Below are 26,459 nucleotides of genomic sequence, written 5' to 3'. Positions count from 1 at the left end.
TATGGCCTCAGTATGCCATTGTAGATTATTTTGGAGATGTGCATATGGAGCCTAAACATGGCATGCTGAATTGCCGAAACTGGTAGCGAAAATAAAATAAAATGACATCTCAGTTGCACAGCTGTTTGGCGAATTTCATTGTTAAATATTTAATCAACCGTTGTCCCATGTCCACAATGGATCAACAGAGACCGGCCAAGTTTGTCAGTCAGTCACATAAATGAATGCTGTGGTAAACAACTTTCTTATTACAATTTTGGTAAACATTTTTGGAATACAGTGATCGATATATTATATTTTGACTAAAGTTCAGTCTTGATCACACCATTTATGGTTCAATGACATAGGTAACCGGTTTCGGTTATTTATGGTTGTGTAAAAATAAACAAAACCGGTTACCTATGTCATTGAAACATAAATGGTGTGATCAAGACTGAACTTTAATCAAAATATAACTTTCTTATTAATGGCTGTCGTGTTTTTGTCAATATACGAATGGGAGTCAAATGAAAACCTTGAAAGTGTAATAAAAAATCGAGATTTCGCGGCACTGTTACGTAACGTGGTAGTACTGTTACCAATGATGTAAGGAATGCCCTGCAGGCGGCAGCATGCTACAGACAAACGAAACGCGGCCACAGTGCCAGTTCAAAATTGCCGACCCACTTGCGACAAGCACCGAGGAAGACCAGCGCTCTGCACACGTTTTCTGAACAGCGAAGGTACGGAACATATTGAAATCCGTCGGCGAATGAAGGTACAGTATGGTGATGCATGTCTATCATTGCAGCAAGCGTATGAGTGGAGTAAGAATTTTGGATTACCATCACTTCTGTGACAGGCGTTCAGCGGCCGGGTCGGGCACATCGCGTTGTGACAGCAGAGTCTGCTGCAGCAGCTGAAGCCTTTGTGATGGAAAATCGCCGAGTTATTCTGGACGAAACAGCCACAGATCTGAACATCTCAGTACATCACGGCATTTATGTAGTGCTTAAGTTTCGCGAAGTGTCCGTAAGATGGGTGCCACGGCAGCTCGCTATAGAATATCCTGCCACATACGCTATACTCAAGAAACCTCCCCCCGAGTGATTACCCCGTGTCTGTATCACTCAAAGAGGCGATAGGAGGAGAGAAATTTAGTTTCGATGAAGAGGTGCAGCAGGAGCTGCACGATTGGCTGCAAGCAAGACAAAAAAAAAAAAAAAATGATAGACTTGGGTTCTAATTTCGTTTAGTAAAGAATTAAAAATAGTTAAGGTTTTAATTTGGTTCCTCCTCGTATACAAGAAAGCAATGGCTCTGGCAGAAAGCATTCACACATTAACAACACTATCACTCCATTCATTTCACTTAATTACATCCCCCAGAACACAATCAAGGAGACCTTGATCATTACTCCAGCGGAGGGAAGGTATTGGCCAGCACAAACAAGCTTGAGTTTGCAAAACTTCAGGAATTCTATTGAATGTGTATGTTTCCGAGTGCTGACCATTCTTTTGAGTTGATGGTGTGCTTACAAAGCGAGTACCGTTTCACTGTCTTGTGTTCACTGGATGGAGACTGCTGCATCTTTTAAAGATATTGTTCATGCTGTTATTACAATGACTTATCAGTGAATGCATTTGTATAGCAAAAGTTACTGATTTTACACCTCATTTAAACTAATTGTAGAACAGTATATTCAACAAATCAAATAAGGTGACTATTGTCGTGGTATACTGTCTAACATCGTGTCGGGCTTTGTTTTTACCGAAATAGGGCAGCAGTTCGATGTGAAATAGACTCAACAAGTCCTTAGAAGTCTCCTGCAAAAATATTGAGCCATGCTGCCTCTACAGCCATCCATAATTTCCGATGCAGAATTTTGTGCACGAACTGACTTCTCGATTACGTTCCATATATGTTCGATGGGATTTAGGTCGGGCGAACTGGGTGGCCAAATCGATCGCTCACTGGCCAGAAGGTTTTTAGAATCAATCGTGAACACTTGTGACCCGGTGACAAGGCGCACTGTCGTCCGTTAAAATTCCAACGTTGTTTTGAAACATGAAATCTATGAACGGCCGCAAACGGCTTCCAAGTAGCCAAACGTAACCATTTTCAGCCAATGGTCGGTTTAGTTGGACCACAGGTTCCAGTACATTTCATGCAAACGCAGCCCATCGCATTCTGGAGCCATCACCAGATTTCACAGTGCTTTTCGTTAACAACTTAGGTCCATGAGTTCGTAGAGTTTGCGTCACACTCAAACTCTACCATCAGCCCGCACCAACTGAAATAGGGACTCATCTGACCATGTCACGGTTTTCCAATCGTCTAGGGTCCATCTGGTGGAGAGGTGTTGTAGTCGATGTCGTGCTGTTTAGTAAAAGAAACTGGCGTCGGTTGTCTGCGTCCATTGCTCATTAGAGCAAAATGTAGCTGCACTGTCATAAGGGATACGTTCATCATACGTCCCAAATTGATTTTGGTGGTTATTTAACCCAGTGTTGCTTGTCTGTTACCACCGACAACTCTACACAAACGGCGGTGCTCTCGGTCGTTAAGCGAAGACCGTCGGCCACCGCGTTGTCCCTGTTGAGGGATAACGCCTGAAATTTGATATGCTCGACGGTCTCTCGACACTGTGAATCTCCGAATATCGAATTTCCCTAATGATTTCGAAAATGGAATGGCTGATGTGTCTAGCTCCAAATACAATTCCGCGTCAAAGTCTGGTAATTTCCGGCCAAAATCACGGCGGAGACCTTTACACATGAATCATCTGAGAAAAAGTGACAGTCCGCCGACGCACTGCCCTATTATAACTTGTGTACGCGATACTAACGCCATCTGCGTATGTTGCTATCGCTATTCCATGACTATTGTCTCCTCAGTCTAATTAATTTAACTTTGGCAGCGTTGTCTAAGTGGGAAATTTTTTTCTGACAAACTGCCTATTGGCTTCTGTCTCTGGTACTTCGGCCGACGTTCATCTAATGATTTTACTGAGCTTTCGCCAGCACGAGTGACTGGCATTGTCAAAACTTCACCCTCCATTGCCGTTGGTAACTGGAGCCGAGCTCGCGGCCGCAGCCAAAGTGTATTTGGCGCGCCAACGTCCAAGAGCTTCTCCTCGGTCATTTCCGGTGCGGTTCTCCTCTTGCTACCTGCGACGGTCGTTCGCTGCAGTACGGGAAGCCAGGATCAGTTTACCTTAAGGTTTTCCTCTTTCTTGTTGAAACTGTTCGTGAACAGATGAGAACCGCACCGGAAATGGCTGAGGAGAAGCCCTCGGACGGTGGCGCGCCAGGTACATATTGGCTGCGGCCGCGAGCTCGGCTCCAGTTCACCACCGGATTTTTATTTATTTAGCGTATGGCTATACATGCAACATTAATACATCAAGTGTTAGACATTAAAAACTTATAACAATCATGAATATAATTTATGTTTATATTGGTCAGTTAAAAGGTTATATCGAGGTTTGAGATCCATTCTAGCGCCGATGGGGATGCCTCCAGGAAGTCGGACCAGTTCCCTGCATATGCTCGCAAGGGGCATTCACAATGGATGTGTTGGATCGTCTGTCTAGGGGCACCGCAGTCGCATTCTGGTGACATCGCTCTTCCCCATTTGTGTAGTGAATCCGCACACCTGCCATGTCCAGTACGTATTCGATTTAATGCGGACCATGTTTTCCGTGTTAGTTCCATTCCAGAGATGTTGCAGTTATAGCTCTCAAACCAGGTCTGTAGTTGGTCATTTGTCTTTTGGTTCCAATCTAGTCTCCATTGTTTCATGTGGTCATAGTTATTATTTTGAAGCTGCTCAGCTGTGCGTATGGGTGGCTTTCTTGATTTCAATCGAGTGTGTCGCAGTTGTGAGAATTCTTCTTTAATTGGTAGTTCTGGTTTTGTCTCAATCTTTCTGAATTCGTGCAGTAGGGCCGCTTTTCTACGCAGGTCCGGGGGCACCACCGGAAATGGAGGGTGAAGCTTTGACAATGCCAACCACTCGTGCTGGCGAAACGTCAGTAAAATCATTAGATGAACGTCGGCCGAAGAACCAGAGACAGAAGCCAATAGCTAGTTTGTCAACAAGTGGCCACGAAAGCCTTATCATTTTTTTTTCTGTTCATTTGGTCTTAATAAGGGTGTGAGTTTTAACTATATGATTAAAACATTCATCTTCTTCTATGGTTTTTATTTCCTTGAAAAATAACTAGTGCGTATTGAAGACAGACATTGGATTCCATTTCAATATTAATAACAATCAAAATGACACTGTGTTAGAGGTGCACGTAAAGTGTGGCATCGTATTGAATTCTTCCGGAAAATGAAGTTTTGCTTTATTCTGGACTGATTTCGAGAGGTTTCAAATAAAAAGGAATGAAATCCGTAGATTCAGTTTAGATAAAAGAACATAAACCTAGGATCGTGACAAGGCGTAAGTTAAATGAATGTCGTGAACTTTAAGAAAACTTCCGTTATTTGCTACGTGCAGAATCTCTGCGTCGCCTGATCCACACGTAATTTAACCGGTGTCGGTTTTAAAAAATTTTCATTCGACATAACTTTTTCAATTTCGGCGGCCGCCATAAACGCGCAGGTGAAAAACCGCGGTACGCAGCGCGGTGTGTGCCAGCCGAGTGCCCCGGCCGGCCGCGCGCGCGCCTGTTTACTCTAGCAGGGGGAGCCGGCCGGCGTTTCATATCGCCTCGCGGCGGCCGCGGCCGGGGAGAGGCGAGGAGCCCAGGTTCAGGGCGGGGGTGTCGCGATATTAGATTCTAAATATAGGCAGCCCAGCACAGCCGAGCGGAGACGGGCGCGGGCGGGCCGTGGCTTGCCGCTCGAGAACACGCGCGCCAGACAGACCTCCCACACCTCCAGCGTCGCCGCTGCCAATCTCAAGACAGACGTCACACTTACGTCGATACACGTTTCCCCGACCGTCTGTGCTCGAATGCGATACATAAGCTCCAGTGAAGAAAAAAAATAGAACTATAGTGAGAAAATACTTCTGCACGATGTCCAAAACCGAACTGACCGGAAAATTAAGCATCAACTTGAAATCTATGAAATCTGTCTAAGGGACGGTGACGCGAGAGGGGGGGGGGGGGATGTTGTAGACAGATTTCCATTACTGTAATAGCCGATACCGGTGTCTAAAACAGAACACAATACGAACCTATCTCTGCGTTATGTGATACATGTGAACACGAATGAGCAGTTATTTCTTTCGGTATGTGTTGAAACTACACTATTGGTCATTAAAATCGCTACACCACGAAGATGACGTGCTACAGACGCGACATTTAACCGAAAGGAAGAAGATGCTGTGATATGCAAATGATTAGCTTTGCAGAGCATTCACACAAGGTTGGCTCCGGTGGCGACACCTACAACGTGCTGACATCAGGAAAGTTTCAAACCGATTTCGCATACACAAACAGCAGTTTCCCGGCGTTGCCTGGTGAAACGTTGTTGTGATGACTCGTGTAAGGAGGAGAAACGCGTACCATCACGTTTCCGACTTTGATAAAGGTCGGATTGTAGCCTATCGCGATTGCGGTTCATCGTGTCGCGACATTGCTGTTCGCGTTGGTCGAGATCCAATGACTGTTAGCAGAATATGAAATCGGTGGGCTCAGAAGGGTAATTCGGAACGCCGTGCTGGATCCCAACGACCTCGTATCACTAGCAATCGAGATGACAGGCATCTTATCCGCATGGCTGTAACGGATCGTGCAGCCACGTCTCGATCCCCGAGTCAACAGATGGCGACGTTTGCAAGACAACAACCATCTGCACGAATAGTTCGACGACGTTTACAGCAGCACGGACTATCATCTCGAAGACCATGGCTAAGGTTACCCTTGACGCTGCATCACAGACAGGAACGCCTGCGATGGTCTACTCAAAGACGAACCTGGGTGCAAGAATGGCAAAACGTAACTTTTTCGGATGAATCCAGGTTCTGTTTACAGCATCATGATGGTCGCATCCGTGTCTGGCGACATCGCGGTGAACGCACATTGGAAGCGTGTATTCCTCATCGCCATACTGGCGTTTCACCCGGCGTGATGGTATGGGGTACCATTTGTTACACGTCTCGGTCACCTCTTGTTGTCATTGACGGCACTTTGAACACTGGACGTTACATTTCAGATGTGTTACGACCCGTGGCTCTACCCTTCGTTCGATCCCTGCGAAACCCTACATTTCAGCAGGATAATGCACGACCGCATGTTGCAGGTCCTGTACGGGCCTTTCTGGATACAGATAATGTTCGACTGCTGCCCTGGCTAGCATATTCTCCAGATCTCTCACCAACAGAAAACTTGTGGACAATGGTGCTCGTGCAACTGGCTCGTCACAATACTCCAGTCACTACTCTTGATGAACTGTGGTATCGCGTTGAAGCTGCATGGGCAGGTGTACCTCTACACGCCATACAAGCTCTGTTTGACTCAATGCCCAGGCGTATCAAGGCCGTCCTTACGGCCAGAGATATTTGTTCTGGGTACTGATTTCTCAGGATATATGCACCCAAACTGCGTGAAAATGTAATCACATATCAGTTCTAGTATAATATGTTTGTCCAATTATTACCCGTTTATCACCTGCATTTCTTCTCGGTGTAGCAATTTTAATGGCCAGTAGTGCAGTAAAAGTATCCCTCAGTTCGATGTAGAAACAACCAAAGTTGCAAGATTCACCTTTTATTTAATTTATGACCAGTTTCGAGTTATCTTATCCCATTTTCAAATCATCCTGCTAGACGGAAAAGTTTAAATTACAATTTATCAATTAGGTGTTACAAAGATTACTGAGTGCATGTAACAAGATACAGATCAGATCGTCCCAGGATATACGTAGCAGGCAGACAAAACTGTACTTTTCGAAATGGCATAAAAACCATGTCAATATTATACATATACACATGACAAAGTCAAGTTTAACCATGAACAGTGACAGAACCAACATATAACCGATAGCATACTGCCTCCGCTAGCACAACGAAACCTCAGGAAGAGGGCGCCTTGTCAGGATCTAGGAAACGTCTTTATTACAAATTACAACCATGTAGAAATAAACAACTAATAAAATAAAAGTACAAGTCAACTACCACGCTTAAGCTCCTTAAAAAATTTTCCAAAAACAGCATGGAATTTAACACCAACGAACAAATGCCAAATGCATTAAACACAAATGTATAAAACAAATTGCTGCCCTGAAATTAATCCAGCATGCTGGAAATATGTAAAAGTATTTCTGTTGGGCTATAATAGAGTACAATGCGTATGTCTAAGATACACTCATAACAATTCATCTCATCATTTATTTTGGAATAGAGGAGGTAATTAGGAGAAAATCTTCACATAAGTTTTAGTCCTTTTTATGCAGTCTAATATAAACGCAGTATGTGATCAGCACATTCAGATAATAGTCAAAGTTCTATTAAATATCTTTACAATCAAACTTGAGCATTTAATACTTAATTATGAGTCTCTTGATTGTAATAATCGAGTTGGTTTTGTTAAAAACATTTTACTGGAAAAAAAATTTGCAATTACGATGTCTATGTTTGACTTTCACTCTATTTTGCGGAGATAATAATTATTTATATTAATATTTGCAACCCTCACTTGAAATATTTCTTACATTTGTGGAAACATTATTTACTTTTCCCAAAAATTTTGTTTTAAAGTAATTGAAGATAGAGAATATTGAATCTTAAACTTTCTGTAGTAAAATTGATATAGATTAAAATAACCAATATTACAAATTTTTGTGTTTCTAAATTTTAACTTTCTAAAAATATATAATTTTGTTAAAATTAAAGTTATCATTCAAAAATTATTTTAACTAAAATGTTTGTTTCTCGAAAAATCTCGTGGGAAACGTGAGGTTATCAATCTGGGCGGCGCAGCGACTGCATCTTATTCTATCTTGTGATTTCATCACGTAAACAAACTACGCCAATCCATTAGTACGTGGTTTGTTTTTGACCTTTATACGTATTATTTCTCATCTCAATTTTTTTCATTCTATAAATTCCTTGTGCAGACGTTTATGAAAAGTTGTTTCGATGTGAAAAAAAAATAGTGCATCAGTCATAACATAACAGGTCTAACCTTGGGAAACTAGCTTGAAAGAAAAATAAGTGATCAGTAATAATTATTTTGTTTATAATTATGTTTCTCAGTGTTAATTACCAGGTACAATAATGATTAATTCTCAAACATAACATGCACTTACATTGACTGATGTTTAACTTTAAGGTTTACTGATAGGGGGGAGATATTACAATTGCGCAGCTCATCCACAATGAAATATTAAAATTGTGTTAGTCATCTGGGAAGAAACGTTAGGAAATACATGTGTACTCGGGAATCCATGGCATGGAGTATGTTGGATGGCACAGAGTGAGTCAGATTCCTTTCTCCCTTTGCTGTTTCATTCGTAGTTGGCTCATGCCAAAATAGGGTGTCGGTACCCCACTGTCTGTACTTGAATTCATCTAATTTTATCATCTTGGTGATTACGTGAGATGTGATTTGCAGAAAGCACGGTGTGGTCCCTACGTTTTTAGCGAAGACATGTGCTGGGATGCGAGAATAAGCATCAATATTCAGCTCCCTGAGGTTGTAACGGAAAGGAGCACATAAATAAGGAGGCAGCCAGTTTAGCGTCACACAGTGTGGTTGGTCTGAAAAGTTATGTGACGGTGGAGACCGAAGTGCAAAGCGGCCAGCCAGGCTTTCCAGAGGTTTTGGAAAGACACAGTAGCCTTTTATGAACGGGCAAGTGGAATATGACGTGTCGAATTCAGACGAAGGGACGGCGCCATGCGCAACCATTGACCGTCTGGGGATGGGAGTCAACAGTCCAGCCAGCCACGACAAGTGATCAACAGCGCAAATTATAACGTCCGAAGAGCAAAGTCCAATTGAGGCCAGAACACAAGGCAAAAAGTCGATACCGCACGTAATCAAGAGATCACACAAAAAGAATACATGAAGTCTATTGTTAATTGCGAATATGAACAATCATCAGCTGTATAATGGAATGACGACATCGAAAATTTGTGTCAACCGCTGCTCGAACCAGTATTTACCGATTATCGCGAGCGGTCGCCTTACCATTTGGCTCGACTTAAGGCCAGACTTCATGTTGTCAACCACGTGTCTACAACCTGTACTCGTAGATCCACTATGTACATTCTTGTACAGGCGAGACATTTTACTTGAAAGTCGTTTGCTCGGTGTCGGCTGATAAATTCGGTACTGCAGTGCCTGTACTATTTCGAATTACGATGCACTGTTGCTTTGGACATGCGTACATGATGAAATACATGAAATGTATTCGCAGTTACGAATATGAACAACTGTCAGCTATAGAATTTTCTTGAAAATTCGTACATGTCCAAAGGAACATTGCATCGTATTCGGAATAACACAGGCACTGGAATATCGCATTTGCCGCCGACACCGAGCAAGTGACTTTCGAGTAAAGTGTCTTCCTTGTACGGGAATATACAAAATGGATGTACTAGTACAGTTTGTAGATCTGTGGTTGACGACATGTAGAAGTTTAGGTCTTGTCTTAATTTGTGTTCGGGTAGCCAAATGGATAAGGAAATGCAAGCATGTCCAAAGGAACATTGGATAGTAATTCGGAATAACACAGGCGCTGCAGCATCCTATCAAACAAGAAGAGATCCCATAAAACACGCTATCATCCATGTCACCGAATATCCTCACGTCACGCTGCTAAGCTAGTAAACATCTTTGGTTCCGCGTCCTACGGTTCAAAAATGGTTCAAATGGCTCTGAGCACTGAGGTCGTCAGTCCCCTAGAACTTAGAACTACTTAAACCTAACTAAGCTGAGGACATCACACACATCCATGCCAGAGGCAGGATTCGAACTTGCGACCGTAGCGGTCGCGCGGTTCCAGACTGTAGCCCCTAAAACCGATCGGCCACTCCGGCCGGCTGCGTCCTACGGTCCTACATTGCCAAGACAATGTACGGATGCCAAACCTTGTGCATTTCAACTGTGTGTGTTCTGTTAACCATAAATGCTTCAGTTCAAGACATTTAGGCAAATAGGGTGTCTCCACCAAGTCATTTCGGAAGATTAATTATTTCTTCAAAGTTTCAGTGACTAAAGAATGACATTAAAATCTCAAGTAGCGTGGAGGGAGATACCGATCAATCACTGATTGGATAGCACAAATGTTTGTTGTATGAGTCAGTCCTACTCGATAAAAGGCACTTAGACCTCCGTACTCGTGAGCTGCAGACACGGAAGACTTACTCACCGACATCCGTGAGCTGGGGGATAGGTCTGAGTATGTGGTGCACCGCACTAGTGAAATGTTTATCACAATAATTATAACGTGCTCCACACCTATCATGATACTTTCGGTTGCCACACAGCCATCATGGAAGCCTAAGTGGGTGTCCTTCATGGCATAACACTGCCCATACCGACCTGTGTCCAACGCGCGGTACATGTTTTGAGCAGCTGTCCGTCTGGATGATGAGAAATCCGGACATAACTATCATGATTCATCGTATCAGGCGACACGTTTACATTCATTCACCGTCCAATGTCCGATCCTTTACCCATTGCAATCGTAACTGATGATGTCATGTCGACACGAGAACGCGTACAGGTCGTCTGCTGCGGGACCGCTTGCTTAACGATCTCTGCTGGAGGATGTGCTCCGAAACACTTGCTCCTGCTCTAGCATTGTACTCGGCGTCAGCAGTGTTACAGATTAACACTTACCACGCTTTACAGAGCGGGCAAGCCCCCGACCTCTACGTTCTGTGGTGGTTCTTCGACGACTAACACCTTGTCGCCTACTCGTGGTTTCATCATCCTTCAACTATTTTCTACAGATGCTCACATTTGTAGCACACGAACAGCCGACCGGTTTCGCCTTTCCCGAGACGCTCTTTCCCAGGTTCCAGACCATAACAATCTGCCCTTGATCAAAGCCGGTAATGTCAACGGATTTACCCATCTACGACCCGTTTCGTCACTTGTCTCTGCTGTACTTACGTACTCTCGTAAAAGCGTCACGTTCTGGCATTTAATCTCGCGAACCGCGTTGGTTACAGTGTGTGTGTGTGTGTGTGTGTGTGTGTGTGTGTGTGTGTGTGTGTTCGGTGACTATTGTGCATGTACAGCGTATCACCCAGAGTATTTGCTTTTGCTGGATTTCTAAGCGATACACTTATCTGGGTTAGGCATGTTCTGAGCTTGTAGAAACTATGTTGATTCATACGTAGGTGTTGTTCTACCTCATGTAAACCATAATTGTTAGTACAGTGTACGAGGACATCCTGAAAAGTAACGCCTCCGAATTTTTATGTGATAACTCTTAAAACTTTTAAAGTTCTTCATATATACAAATCTACAGCTCTCTGTCGCTAGAGGGCTCCAGATTGCAGCGTGTAACATGGCCGTGTGTCAAGTGACTATATCGGTGAGTGAGGAACAGCGTGTTGTAGTTGAGCTTCGAATTCGAAGAGTTCGTCCGCAGATGGAGCACCCTCTCCTTTGGCATGCCAGTACTGGACCACACACGAGCGCTGAGACACCTGCAACAATGCGATGCCATAGGTTCACTGTCATCGATCATCCTCCATACAGTTCCGATTTGGCACCATCTGATTTCATCTGTTTCCAAAGCTTAAAGAGCACCTCACCTTTTTTTCGGAAATGTCCTAAGAACAGACACCACGTGGAATCCATAGCTGTGATAAGTTAATAAGTTATGTGCAAATTAGGAGGAGAAAGGAAAGGAAATGTAGCTGACATCACTAGCCCCTTCCCTTTCCTTGCTCTCCCCCCTCCCCTCCTCTGCAACTTCAATTTACATTAGAGAACACCTTCGAGGGCTTCAGTTTGATAGTGATGCCGCGCGGAATTAGCCAAGCGGTCAGAGGCGCTGCAGTCATGGACTGTGCGGCTGCTCCCGGCGGAGGTTCGAGTCCTCCCTCGGGCATGGGTGTGTGTGTTTGTCCTTAGGATAATTTAGGTTAAGTAGTGTGTACGCTTAGGGACTGATGACCTGAGCAGCTAAGTCCCATAAGATTTCACACACATTTGAACATTTGAACTTTGATAGTGATAAAGCGGTGCCCAGGAAATGTGAGGTTGTGGGTCCGTCAACACAGTGAAACATTCTACAGCGAAGGCATTAACAAACCGGTCTCTCGTTGGGATTGGCCTGTCGCTAGGGAGACTACGTTGAAAAATAAAGCGAGGAATAAAGATGTACGAGCGGGAGTTGGAAAATAAGTTTGCCCTGTCGACTGTGGGCAGAGTTGTCTGATATGGGCGAAAAACGACACAGCAGGTGATTGCGCGTGCAAGACACCGATACACCATTGGGTAGAGGCCGACCGCGATCAAGCAGATGGTGCTGTCGCAGTGCCTGCGCAAAGAGGAGGCCAGCCGCTCAGTCTTTTCCCGGAGCCATGGAGAGAACGTGAGTTTTGGAGTCGTGGTCAAAGGCGGAAGTGAGAGCTGTTATCTGCTGTGAATGGTCACGTGGAGTATCAGACACAGAAATTCATAACCGCCTTGTTGAGGTGTATGGGTCAGGTGTGATGTCGAGGCAAATGGTGCGGAGATGGTGCCAGCAATTCAGTGATGGACGTCAGCAAGTGCAGGACACACAGAGACCTGGACGGACGCTCACGGCCACTACAGATGCAAATGTCAGGCATGTGGATGACAAGATTAAAGCGAACCGGCGTATCACCATCGATGGAGTAGTGGCGGAACTTGGAATCGGACATGAGTGAGTTCACAAGATCATCCAGGACATTCTTCGATACAGGAAGTTGTCAGCACGATGGGTGCCCCGCCAGCTGACTCCGACATACATGGAACAACGCATGGCGTTCATCCTGGAACAACTCGTGCGTTACCATGAATCTGGCAATGACCTTCTGTTCCGGATTGTGACGGGGGATGAAACGTGGGTCCAACATTACACGCCCGAATCTAAGGCTGCATCCATGGAGTGGAAACATCCATAATCACCTGTCCGAAAGAAGTTCAAAAGCACTCCGTCTGCAGGTAAAGTGCTACTCTTCGTTTTCTGAGACGCCGAAGGATTTTTGTTGCTGGACTTTCTGGAGGATGCAACCATCAATGCTGCGCGGTACTGTGCCACTCTGTCGAAATTGAAAGAGGCGATTCGGAAAAAGCGGCCTGGAATTCTCAGATCTAGCGTTCTGCTGTTGGATGACAATGCGAGACCACACACGGCGACGACAACGCAAAACCATAATGCAACTATTGGTTGGGAGCGCCTACACCATCCTCCTTACAGTCCGGATCTCGCACCAAGTGACTTCCATCTGCTTTCTGCTTTGAAGAAGACTCTCGGCGGAAGGCGCTTTGTCAGCAATACTGACGTCAAACAAGCCGTTCAATGCTTCTTACGTATGCAACGCCCTGATGTTTTGCTGGAAGACTTTTTGAAGCTTATAAAGCGGTATGACAAATGTCTCAATGTACTTGGAGATTATGTAGAAAAATAAAGATATGTCTAATGTCTCATTCGCTTTTTTTTCCTCTCACACACAACTCTGAACACAGTCGACAGGGGAAAATTACACTCCTGGAAATGGAAAAAAGAACACATTGACACCGGTGTGTCAGACCCACCATACTTGCTCCGGACACTGCGAGAGGGCTGTACAAGCAATGATCACACGCACGGCACAGCGGACACACCAGGAACCGCGGTGTTGGCCGTCGAATGGCGCTAGCTGCGCAGCATTTGTGCACCGCCGCCGTCAGTGTCAGCCAGTTTGCCGTGGCATACGGAGCTCCATCGCAGTCTTTAACACTGGTAGCATGCCGCGACAGCGTGGACGTGAACCGTATGTGCAGTTGACGGACTTTGAGCGAGGGCGTATAGTGGGCATGCGGGAGGCCGGGTGGACGTACCGCCGAATTGCTCAACACGTGGGGCGTGAGGTCTCCACAGTACATCGACGTTGTCGCCAGTGGTCGGCGGAAGGTGCACGTGCCCGTCGACCTGGGACCGGACCGCAGCGACGCACGGATGCACGCCAAGACCGTAGGATCCTACGCAGTGCCGTAGGGGACCGCACCGCCACTTCCCAACAAATTAGGGACACTGTTGCTCCTGGGGTATCGGCGAGGACCATTCGCAACCGTCTCCATGAAGCTGGGCTACGGTCCCGCACACCGTTAGGCCGTCTTCCGCTCACGCCCCAACATCGTGCAGCCCGCCTCCAGTGGTGTCGTGACAGGCGTGAATGGAGGGACGAATGGAGACGTGTCGTCTTCAGCGATGAGAGTCGCTTCTGCCTTGGTGCCAATGATGGTCGTATGCGTGTTTGGCGCCGTGCAGGTGAGCGCCACAATCAGGACTGCATACGACCGAGGCACACAGGGCCAACACCCGGCATCATGGTGTGGGGAGCCATCTCCTACACTGGCCGTAAACCACTGGTGATCGTCGAGGGGACACTGAATAGTGCACGGTACATCCAAACCGTCATCGAACCCATCGTTCTACCATTCCTAGACCGGCAAAGGAACTTGCTGTTCCAACAGGACAATGCACGTCCGCATGTATCCCGTGCCACCTAACGTGCTCTAGAAGGTGTAAGTCAACTACCCTGGCCAACAAGATCTCCGGATCTGTCCCCCATTGAGCATGTTTGGGACTGGATGAAGCGTCGTCTCACGCGGTCGGCACGTCCAGCACGAACGCTGGTCCAACTGAGGCGCCAGGTGGAAATGGCATGGCAAGCCGTTCCACAGGACTACATCCAGCATCTCTACGATCGTCTCCATGCGAGAATAGCAGCCTGCATTGCTGCGAAAGGTGGATATACACTGTACTAGTGCCGACATTGTGCATGCTCTGTTGCCTGTGTCTGTGTGCCTGTGGTTCTGTCAGTGTGATCATGTGATGTATCTGACCCCAGGAATGTGTCAATAAAGTTTCCCCTTCCTGGGACAATGAATTCACGGTGTTCTTATTTCAATTTCCAGGAGTGTATTTTCCACCCCCCCCCCCCCCCACCAGCGCAAAATGTTAATAAAGTTTGTGTATTTAAATAGCTTTAAGAGTTTATACACAAAAAATTTAGAGGAAATACTTTTCAGCTCGTCGTCGTATGTTCCATAATTCTACAGCAAATAAACTCAGTAAGGTATGTCTCTACTTTTACACATCGGTCCTATGACCCTTCTTCCAGAGTGGAAGACCAGTCTTAAAATTATAAATCACTGATGTAGGTTTCTATTAAAATTTTTTGATCCAGAACGGCTGCTGTTTTGTGAGTTCACGTACGTCAACAAGCTGAACCGAGCCTCATCTGAATAAATGAAAAACTGAAGATTCAAATATTCTAGTACCTCCCCAATCAGAAACCAGCAGCAGAAGTGAAAACTCTACAGCAGTACATTTGTAAGGATAAAGAGGCAAATCCTTCTTAATAACGTTCCGACTCGACAGTCTTTCAAATTCCATTTGCACAACTACTTGGCGTCTTGATTGTGTTAGGTTCTTCTGCTGCTAACTTTCACTCGAGCAATGTTTTCTGGAATTAGAACTTATTTCGAAAGGGCTTCTAAAAAAGTCTTTGCTGCCCAGATTACGTTATCATGAAACACTGAAGACAGTGTCCCTGCTATATTTCGTTTATCCATCCTGTGAAACCGTGAATAGTTTTCAGTCACGTAGTTTGTGGAACGCGCTAATACACATGATATAGACTTAAAAACACACAGCTTGACCGACGGCATCAATTTTTGTTTATTTATCAAGCAATTTTTCGGCTTCTTAGTACATCATAGCGTGACACCTGAACCACAGCAAAGATTTTACATTATTCAATTTGTTGTCTTCAGCGACTTTTAGAGATCCATAGAATATCATATATTTAAGGATATATGGTACACAACTATCTTCTACGCGCCAGTAGCACGAGAGTATTGTTAAAAGCAGCGACAGCAACGTAAGAGAATGCGCTTGGAAGTGAAAACCTAGGAAATGTCAAACGTTTGCATTCACCATGAACTCCTTAACTGCTATCAGTATAACAGAAGGAGAAAGCGTAAAATCCAGTAGGATATAACATATTTCAATTAAATTACGGTTTACCTAGCGCAATTCTTTCCTTTCTATGCTGTTGGCTGTACATATAACTACATTTCCCCCATTTAATTAAAACTAAACCCCCGAACAGGCCCAACGCGATCGACCGACCGCCATGTCATCATCAGCCCACACGCGTCACTGGATGCGGACATGGAGGGGTATGTGGTCAGCATACCGCTCTCCCGGCCGTATGTCAGTTTACGAGACCGGAGCCGCCACTTTTCGGTCAATTAGCTCCTCAGTTTGCCTCACAAGGGCTGAGTGCACCCCGCTTGCCAACAGCACTAGGCAGACCGAATGGTTACCCATCCGAGTACTAGTCCAGCCCGACAGCGCGTAACTTCGGTGGTAACTTCGCAGTTACCACTGCCACAAGGTCGTTTGCCCCCCATTTAATTAGTGGGTCCAAAATAGTAGCGTTCATTGTGAGCATTTTTGTTGTTTCTTTGTTGCCTATGTTGATTCCTATTTGTTTCTTACTCATAGATACTACATTGTGTTTGTATTTATATAAATTTCACATGTGTTGTACATTTGGATGTTTGATGTCCGAATTAGCCGATTTATTTATGTTACGTAACGGTTTTATACGTAGATTTGTAATGCGTTCTCTTCGCATACAACCAGAAAATGTGATTTGTTGCTTAAACAAGCGATAATCGCTGTTAATTCGCATTGATTACGCACCTATCGTGGCACTGATAGCACCATCAACCCGGTGATCCTTTCAGTGAAATGCTCTCATTTTCGCTTTACATTTCTCTGATTACCTGTTTATTGTTTATTAGTTATCTGCCGTTAAATTAGTATGGTTGCGAAATTCTTCGCCATATGTGCGATTACTGGTATTAGGCAAAATTAAACACTGCTGTTAAGCTCTCAAGAGCAACATCGGAAAATCTGCTATCGACAGAGATCGCTATAGGCACTCTTTTTGTTAATCTTTTAAATTATTTTTCCTGCAATCCGCTTGAAAATTTGATATATAGCTTACAAGATGGTATCATAGCGTTTTGTTCTGTAACTTTTGGTGTAGCATACCATAAACACTTGTAGGTTCACTGACGTTCAGACGCAAGGCAGTATTCGCCATATGGCAGACTAATTATTGCAAAAAATAGTGAATAGCGCCTTGCATTATAGCATCAGTGAACCTAAAAGTGTTTGTACTGCGAATATAATGTCAGGGTAACAACCACAAATTAAACAATGCAAGGGAGCTGCAGAGCTAAAATTCAGCTAAAAGCCATGTTGTTGTTGGTGTTGTTTTTGTGGTTTTCAGTCCAGAGACTGGTTTCATGCAGCTCTCCATGCTACTCTATCCTGTGCAAGCTTCTTCATCTCTCAGTACCTACTGCAACCTACATCCTTCTGAATCTGCTTATTGTATTCATCTCTTGGTCTCCCTCTACGATTTTTACCCTCCACGCTGCCTCCCAGTACTAAACTGGTGATCGCTTGATGCCTCAGAATATGCCCTACCAACCAGTCCCTTCTTCTAGTCAAGTTGTGCCACAAATTTCTCTTCTCTTCAATTATATTCAATACCTCCTCATTAGCTATGTGATCTACCCATCAAATCTTCAACATTCTTCTGTGGCACCACATTTCGAAAACTTCTATTCTCCTCTTGTCTAAACTATTTATCGTCCGCGTTTCACTTCCAGACATGGGTACACTCCATACCAATATTTTCAGAAACGACTTCCTGACACTTAAATCAATACTCGATGTTAACAAATTTCTCTTCTTCAGAAACGCTTCCCTTGCCATTGCCAGTCTACATTTTATATCCTCTCTACTTCGACCATCATCAGTTATTTTGCTCTCCAAATAGCAAAACTCATTTACTACTTTAAGTGTCTCATTTCCTAATCTAATTCCCTCAGCATCACCCGACTTAATTCGACTACATTCCATTATCCTCGTTTTGCTTTTGTTGATGTTTATCTTATATTCTGACGGGAAAAGGAAGATATGTAGCCAAGTGAAGATTGGTAAAAGAGCGAAACGCATCTTTCCATAAATACAAGTGTATAAAAGTGACCGATTGCTGAATTTATCCAAGTAACCCCGTAATACACTACATTATCAGAAATATCTGGGCATCGTATGTATTACGTAAATAAACACAACCTGTCATAAGCGGTGGACTCTCCAGTGTCGAAGGAGGTAGGAGTGTTGTGTTTTCAGTAGCGAAGCAGTAACAACAGAAGTGTTCTGTCAAGGGAATTGGGTGACAAGTAACAGGTGCTAGTTACTAGATATCACCTATGAAAATCAAACCATCATTGACATTTCAACTCTTGTCGACTACTAGTGATGTGACTGCCAAGTGGAAACGCTAGACCGGCACCAGGTGGATGTCATGTATTGACGGACAGAGGCAGTCGAGCGTGCACTGTGAAAGGTGGTGGAGAAAATTCCCATGAATTCAGCGGAGTGACTCACTTGCGAGTTCCAAATTGCTACCAGTAGTCCAGCTATCTCAGTGACTGTGCGTAGGGAGTTAGAAATAATAGGCTACAGTGGTTGATCTGCTTCTCATAAGCCATGCACATTGTCATGAACCAACATCTGTGAGGTGATGATCTGTGGACAATAACATTCCTGAAATGAACTGGCCTGCCCAGAGTCCCGACCGTATCCCAGTGGAACAGATTTGGGTTGGGTTAGAGCAGCGTCTTCACCCCAGACCCGAGCGTCCGACATCAGTAACCAGACTGGTCTCCGTTCTTCGGGAGAATGGGCTGGTGTTCCTCCACAGAGATTAGACACCGCATTAAAAATGTTTCCAGCAGAGTTTAACCCGTCAGAAAGGCGAAGACTGGACAATCTAGTTATTAATATCCACTAATGAGTGTCAAGATACGTTTGATTGGATAGTGTTCATGCAATGCTACTTCGCAAAATCTCTGCCCTTTTCGCTTTTCTGACTATAGTAATATTCCATAAGGTATCCAGGACAGTCTCGGTGTAGTACACAGCACCTATCAGCAAGTTTTGTAAACTAGTGATATAATATTTTACTGAGTTCGCCACTTTCTTAGTAAGTCAAGTTTTCCAACTTACTTATCATCTTGACATAATAACACAAAAACTCACGAAAATAAGCTCTCGATCCAAAATGTTCATAATAATAAAATCTCTAAGAGGGCACAAATAAATATACAATCAAAACATTTTTAGCTGACATGCATCGTTCAATACAAATACTTCGTGCGACGGATATTTATCAATGTGTTGATCAGTATACCTACAACTGAAACCTGGTCGGTAGGTACTCAGAGAGCGCACAGAATAAGGTTATGATTGTGGATGGGGCCGTAAAAACACACAACTTTATTTTTCTTAGAAACACTCATTTACACATTGCTTTAAAACATCACAATAAAACAATATGGATCAAGGCCTAGTTAAAGAACTTGAGATGCTTTCTGGGCTGAAGGCCCAAAACCACGCCAAAAACAAGAATGGTTGAAGGCCTGGCTTAGAAATCAAAAGCTATTAAAAACAGAAGGTAAAATTTAAATAAAACATGCAACTGAAAACAATTAGCGGCTGAAGGCCTACGCTACACATCTGAAGGACAACTATAATTAAAACACATTAATAAACAATTTTTTTAACCAAGCAGTTTTCTTTTTAAACTTACAACAGAATGTCCAAAAGCCTAATTAAAGAAATATTAACTTATTGCACGGCTGAAGGCTGCAAACAAATTTGAAACAATGGATGAAAGCCTGAACAACAAAGCAGACAAACATTTTAAAATAGACCCCCTCCTTCTTATTAAAAAAAATTTTCTTTTGAAGAATACAGATGGCTGAAGGCCTTTTTAAAGGGGTTATGTAAATCCTCGGCTGAAGGCCACACATAACACAGCAAACAACTAACGACAAAGAGCCTGGATTACAAACAATTTCAGATAGAACCAATTTTAAGGATTTTTTAAAAATAAAATCAACCTTCAAAGTTTTAATTTAACGCTGGTTAAGATGTTTTATGTAAAATTTAAAAGGACTGAAATAATACATAACTGAAGGCCTTACACAATACTTCAAACTAAAATGGAAATCGCAATCTAAAACAAACAGAACAAATGGTGCTCAGAAGTGTTCCAAGGGTTGGCCTGAGAAGGTAGCTCAAATGTAATGTGAGGTGAGACAGGCAGCCATGAACTGAAGTTAAATAATTAGATGGCAACCCAAACTAGGGACGGTGCAAAGACCGACCAACAATTTAACCAGTTCCCTTCCATCTAACCAACGGCACAACGATGGAAAATATCGACCGAGGACAAGGATACGAACATCACTACGACTTCAGAAATTGACGTCTCAAAAACAGCCAAGGGGACAATAATCATTTAAAGCAAAATATGAACCAAACAACTTAAAAATCTGTCGAACTACACGCCGTACTGGACAGCATCAACACGATGAGGAAAGGCACACTGCTGGAAAACTACGCTATGACTAGGGCAGGTAACTGGGGCGTTAACAGCCAGCCACAGGTCAGAAAATACCGCTGGTGCACTTCACTGGTAAGTAACAGGCAATTTGATAATTAACCACAATATACAAAGACGGCTGCAAGATTTCGCCAACTCCAACACATCATACATTGCTGCTAGCCTGAATGGCCCAGGGAGCAGCAACCCGCAAATGAACGGAGAGATGTCACAATAGCTGAGGTTTCATAACAGGTTAACTGATCACTCAACCGCGGAGACTTCCTCACTGCTTTCACATTCACAAGGCTTTAATTTTTATGTATGACATATTGTTCCAGAACTAAATTAAGAACAGTTCCCATCCCTAGTTCTGACAAAAGTTTTCGTTGGTTTTCCCTGGTTCTAAGGCAAATACTGGGACTGTAAATCCCCTCCCAAATGCTCTCAATAGTATTTCCTAAGGCTACACTTGCGGTTGGGGTGTTGTTTGGCTGAAAAATCCCTTACTTGACATGGACCATCAGTCGGACAAGTCGCTCTGTCTAGTGAAAGAAAAGTTTTATAAAAAGTAGTATTAAACAACAATTTTTCCGTAAACGTATGGTTTACGAATCTGATCTTCGAAGATATTCTAATACAAAACTAGTAGTTGCAGTCAGTCTTTGATTTTGTGTGAGACGCATCCTGAGGAAAATAGCGCAGTGGCGTCATGTGATTTCAATGAGGTGCGCGTTAGTTTTGATTCGTATCTGCAGCCATGTTCTTCGAAACGCTTTATGAAACTCTTTATCCGCAGAGATAGTGTAAAAATTACTGTGAGGGGTGCTCAGAAGAAAAGGTACGGAACAACTATCCCACAGTTTCTGTTCCCAGAATTCCTGTGGCTGTGACAGGAGCCAGTTCTCCAGTGTGTCCTTCAGTTCGTCGTCCGAGTTGAAGAGCTTCGCTTTGAGAATGTTGTAAGCGGACCGAAGAGATGGAAGTCACAGGGTGACATGTCAAGGCTGCAGGGAGGATGCTCAAGCTGGTCCTTTTGAAATTGTCCATCACGCTTTGTGTGACATTGGACACATGTGGACGAGCGTTAGTGTGGAGCAGAATTACTCCCTCCGTGAGCCGTCTGCTCTTGATGGCGCTACGGTCGCAGGCTCGAATCCTTCCTCGGGCATGGATGTGTGTGATGTCTTTAGGTTAATTAGGTTTAAGTAGTTCTAAGTTCTAGGGGACTGATGACCTCAGATGTTGAGTCCCATAGTGCTCAGAGCCATTTGAACCATTTGCTCTTGATGGACTTCAGTAGGCTGCGGCATGTCTCACTGTACACGTCACTGATAACGGTTTTCCATTCTCGATCAGTCCCATGTGTATCGGACATCGGAAAAGGTTATGAGCATCAGCTTGCCTGCTGAGGATAGAGCTCTGAATTTGTTAAGGGAAGGTGGTGACACTTCATTCGCATCCTTAGATGTTTCACTACGTTATCCCAAAGCGGTACATGCAAATTTCAACCGGTTTGGTTGTTGCAATGTTTCGTACCTTACCATTTGAACACTCCTTATACATAGCTGGAAGGCTAACGTGACTCTACTTTGCACGTGAAAAGGCACCCATCATGCAAGAAAGTCGTTCGTCGCGATTATTGATTTTCCTTGTGTGAACGTAAATTACCAGTTACCTTCATAAATAATAATGTAAGTGGCCTCGTGAAAAGATGGCGTTGATATCAATGAAATTTTAGTTTTATTATGTTTATACATGTTGCGAAATATGAAAGGCTAGTTGAAAGTTTCGTGTATTTCACCGTTAAAGATCGCAAACTTTCCTATTAGAAATGTCAACTGGTTTCCGACAATTGTGCTCCTCTATGGATCTACTGAAAAGCTTGGTTACACAGATACAAATCTAAAATCGGCTCTGTAACGTAACTTTTTTGCACTGCATTAGAAGTGGATTATAATGGTCCGAGACTAGCGCCCCATCTGTGATGGTGAAATTAACACACCCTTGAATACTTTTACTATTGATGTCCCTGAGACAAACGAGTATGTCAAAAATCAAACTCGAGTGTTAAAATGATGTACAGAATTGATCTGACTATCCATTTTTAGGGTAGCGATGTAGTGTGTGTTTTGTTTACACAGATATACCGGAATTCGGAGCCATCAAAAGCTCCTGTACTATAGTATTAGTGCTAGACTCAGACCTGTTACTGTAACACTTACGACGGAGAACATCAGGAATGATAATCTTACTTGCGCGGAATCCATTTGAGAATTCCGAAGAGCGTCAGTCTCACGCAGTGCTCTCAGACCGATAGAAATGAGGCAACATTTACGACACTACTCTCGCATTCGGGAAGAAGACGACTCAAATCCATGTGTGGCCATTCAGGTTTTATCGTATTCCCCTAGGTTACTGCAGGCAAATGTCGGGCTGGTCATCTCGGAACAGGTCACGGTATTTTTTCGTGCCAGTTTTTGCCAGAACAAGCGTTTCACCTGTGAAGACCATGCCATTGACGGTACATTAAACTTTAGCCCTCCTTACTTCATTCCTTTAAACAAAGCAGTGAATAATACATTTTGTTTCCAATACAGCGTCGAAGTGCCTCTCCACAGTATCTGCGGTATTACTGCTGCAGAAGCTAGTTTAGTTACGTACACAAAATAAGCAAATCTTGTCTACAGCGTTATTAAACACAACTAGTCCATTAGTCTACTGTAGCGTTGTAATCTCTGTGCGCAATAACAAGCTATCTCCGTGAAACACGATTTAATAGACGCTGCCCTGCCACCTGTACAAACAACGGATCAGTACCGATGGTGCGACTGCGGCACTAATTGAATCGAAACATACCATTGTTTATAAGCGAATGCTGCAAAATCTGTGTTTCGTCATCGCGAATGAGAAATAAGTAGTATGAACCAAATGTTTATATGTTCCAAACGTTTATATTGAAACAGTTCAACGAGGAACAGGTTGCATATTTGTGTTGACTCACTTGTTCACAATGGACAATAGCGTCATCTCTCGGCGTATTGTTCATGTTTTGTCAATTGTGAATCGACGTGATTTTGTCGGCTTTTGCAGTTTCAGGTCGTCATGTACTGACGCCGCAAATACCTTGTTGTGCGTAACTTCTGGAACGCGCATTTGGCATTTTTCCGCCATATGAGAGAGCAAATTATTTTGTTATGATTATAAAGAACACAAGACAAGCAGTAGAATATGAAGTGAAAGCAACTTTTTTTGAAATATTATGCACTGACGTGAAAAACATTGTGACTACTGCCCATCCGCGAGACAGAATGGCCCTTGCTTACGTTTCGGGTACATGATGCTGTAAAGGAAGCGTATAAGAGGAGCGAAGACAAATGGGGAGTCATTCCAGTGACTAAATGTCTGCAAATGGGGAAAGCCACTGACATAAGCCACTTTGATAAAGGGTTGATTGTTACGGTCCGGCAGCTGCGAACGAGCAACTCAGAAACGGCGTGGCTCATCATCTGTTCGCATATTACTGTTGTGAGACTCTATGAAAATTGATTAAAAGACGGTGAAACCACGTGTAGAAGAGGCGTTGGAGGTCCACGTATCGTCACAGACTTGTAGGTTCAAAATGGTTCAAATGGCTCTGAGCACTATGGGACATAACTTCTGAGGTCATCAGTCCCCTAGAACTTAGAACTACTTAAACCTAACTAACCTAAGGACATCACACACATCCATGCCCGAGGCAGGATTCGAACCTGCGACCGTAGCGGTCGCACGGTTCCAGACTGTAGCGCCTAGAACTGCTCGGCCACTTCGGCCGGCCAGACCTGTAGGTCGGAGGTTTGTATAGTGTCTAGGGATTCTGCATACTCGGATCGCTAGCCAAACAGTCAAACCCGTCTTATTAATCAGTTTTATTGCAAAAAGAAAATTACAATACTTAACTTTGGCAATTAAACAGCTGTGTCGCAAGCAAAGGGCGACATACAAAATAATTTTCTTCAGTTTAAACAATCCCAAGTCTGTTCTACACAGAAAGTATGAAACGTCCCCTTAGAAAAATTAGTGAATTACTGTGCTGGTAAACCCCTTACGTTATTTGATTTTCAAACAGCTGACAAAACTGAACGTACTCAGACATTTCTCTCTTTACTTATTCTAATCATCACTAAACTGACACACACTATTTTTAGCGCAACGCAATCTGACTTTTAATAATCCCTACAAAAGAATGGCCCTGACTAACAATAACCTATACCTTTCATGAATCACTTACCTCACAAAAATCTTCATTACTCGAACTACTGCAATACAGCGAGCGCCAATACTGCCAGCTAAATAAAAGTTCTAACTACTGAAGTCACTAACTACTGATAGGCATAGTTAGCAAATGAAAGATTTTGATAAAGAACAAACAATGTATTTACCTTAATAGTGTTCAAAAGTCATATATATATATATATATATATATATATATATATATATATATATATATATATATATATATATATATATATATATATATATATAATCAGTTCATGACATCCAGCCTTACAAACTTACTGTCTCTGATGGACACACGTCCAGATCATCCGCTCTCAAAAGTCAGCTATCTCTCTCCCCACATCCACCACTGCTGGTGGCTCACCTCCAACTGCGCAACGCTACGCGCTGTTCACATCCAACTGCCCAACACTAGAATAGCGACTATTTCAACAATGCCCACCAGCCACAGACTGCACACAGCACAGCCAGTGATTTTCATACAGAGCGCTAGGTGACGTAACGAACATAAAAACCTAAACAGCCTACTTACAAGTGCAAGCGAAGTGACTGAGTTGACGCTAGTACCAAGATTACTTGAAGCTGCCATTGAACTGAGCTGTCACGAGTCGGTCGCGGCGCTTATGTCATCCTCACACAGGGCCACTGCTGTCGCGTTGTCTTCCTGGAGTGAGGTCCGGTCAGCGTGTGATTGGCTGGCTTCTTCTCACAGCCTTCTCTTCCCTGTCGTTCCCGACTGGCGTGCCGGCGCTTGGCCTTGCGCCGTAACAGTTTGCCCCCTCTGTAAAATAGGATAGACAGATGTGACGACAGAGTGCAGTACTGGCGCAGGCACACTTGTTTTGAGAGCACGCAGTTCTGCGCACTGTGTTGAAACTGAGGTCCCACAGCATATGACCCTATATATTTCCATGTGCGTCCAACAACATCGGCAGTGATCACGGGATCATCGAAGTTTGACTGTGGATCAACGGAAACGTGCCATCTTGTACGAACCTCGTTTCCTGTTGCACCAAGTCGATGGTTGTGTCCCGACACGAAGTAAGAATGAGAACAGCTGCGTGAAAGATGCACGGCACCATGGACACACCCCAGTGCAAGCATTATTATACTACAGTGGACATTCACCTGGGCTTACGTGGGACCAGTGACCGTAATCTAAGGCACCATGACAGCTGCGGTGTACGTGAACATTATTACGGACCACGTGCATCCTTCAAGCTTGAAGTCTTCCCTGACGACGATGGCATCTTCCAGCAGGACAATGGTCCGAATCGTGTTACAATGGCTTGAGGAGCATGATGGTCAGCTCAGTTTGATGTATTGGGCACCAACTCATGCTGATGCAAATCCATGGGCACACGTTTTGGACGCTATTGGGTGGCAGATACATGTCCACAAACCACCCGATCGTAATTTACGGTACTTGTTTGGCCCGTGTGCGGACATCCACTGCCACACACCTCCGGAAACCTAGCAAGCACTTGTCAAATTGATGACACGTGTATTGCATTTCGAAGATATTACGAGGTAGTTATGATGTTTTGTCCCATCAGCGTATTCCA

The sequence above is a fragment of the Schistocerca cancellata genome, chromosome 3, assembly GCF_023864275.1.
Source record: "Schistocerca cancellata isolate TAMUIC-IGC-003103 chromosome 3, iqSchCanc2.1, whole genome shotgun sequence".
Lineage (NCBI taxonomy): Eukaryota > Metazoa > Arthropoda > Insecta > Orthoptera > Acrididae > Schistocerca > Schistocerca cancellata.
This window is presented reverse-complemented; position numbering follows the sequence as displayed.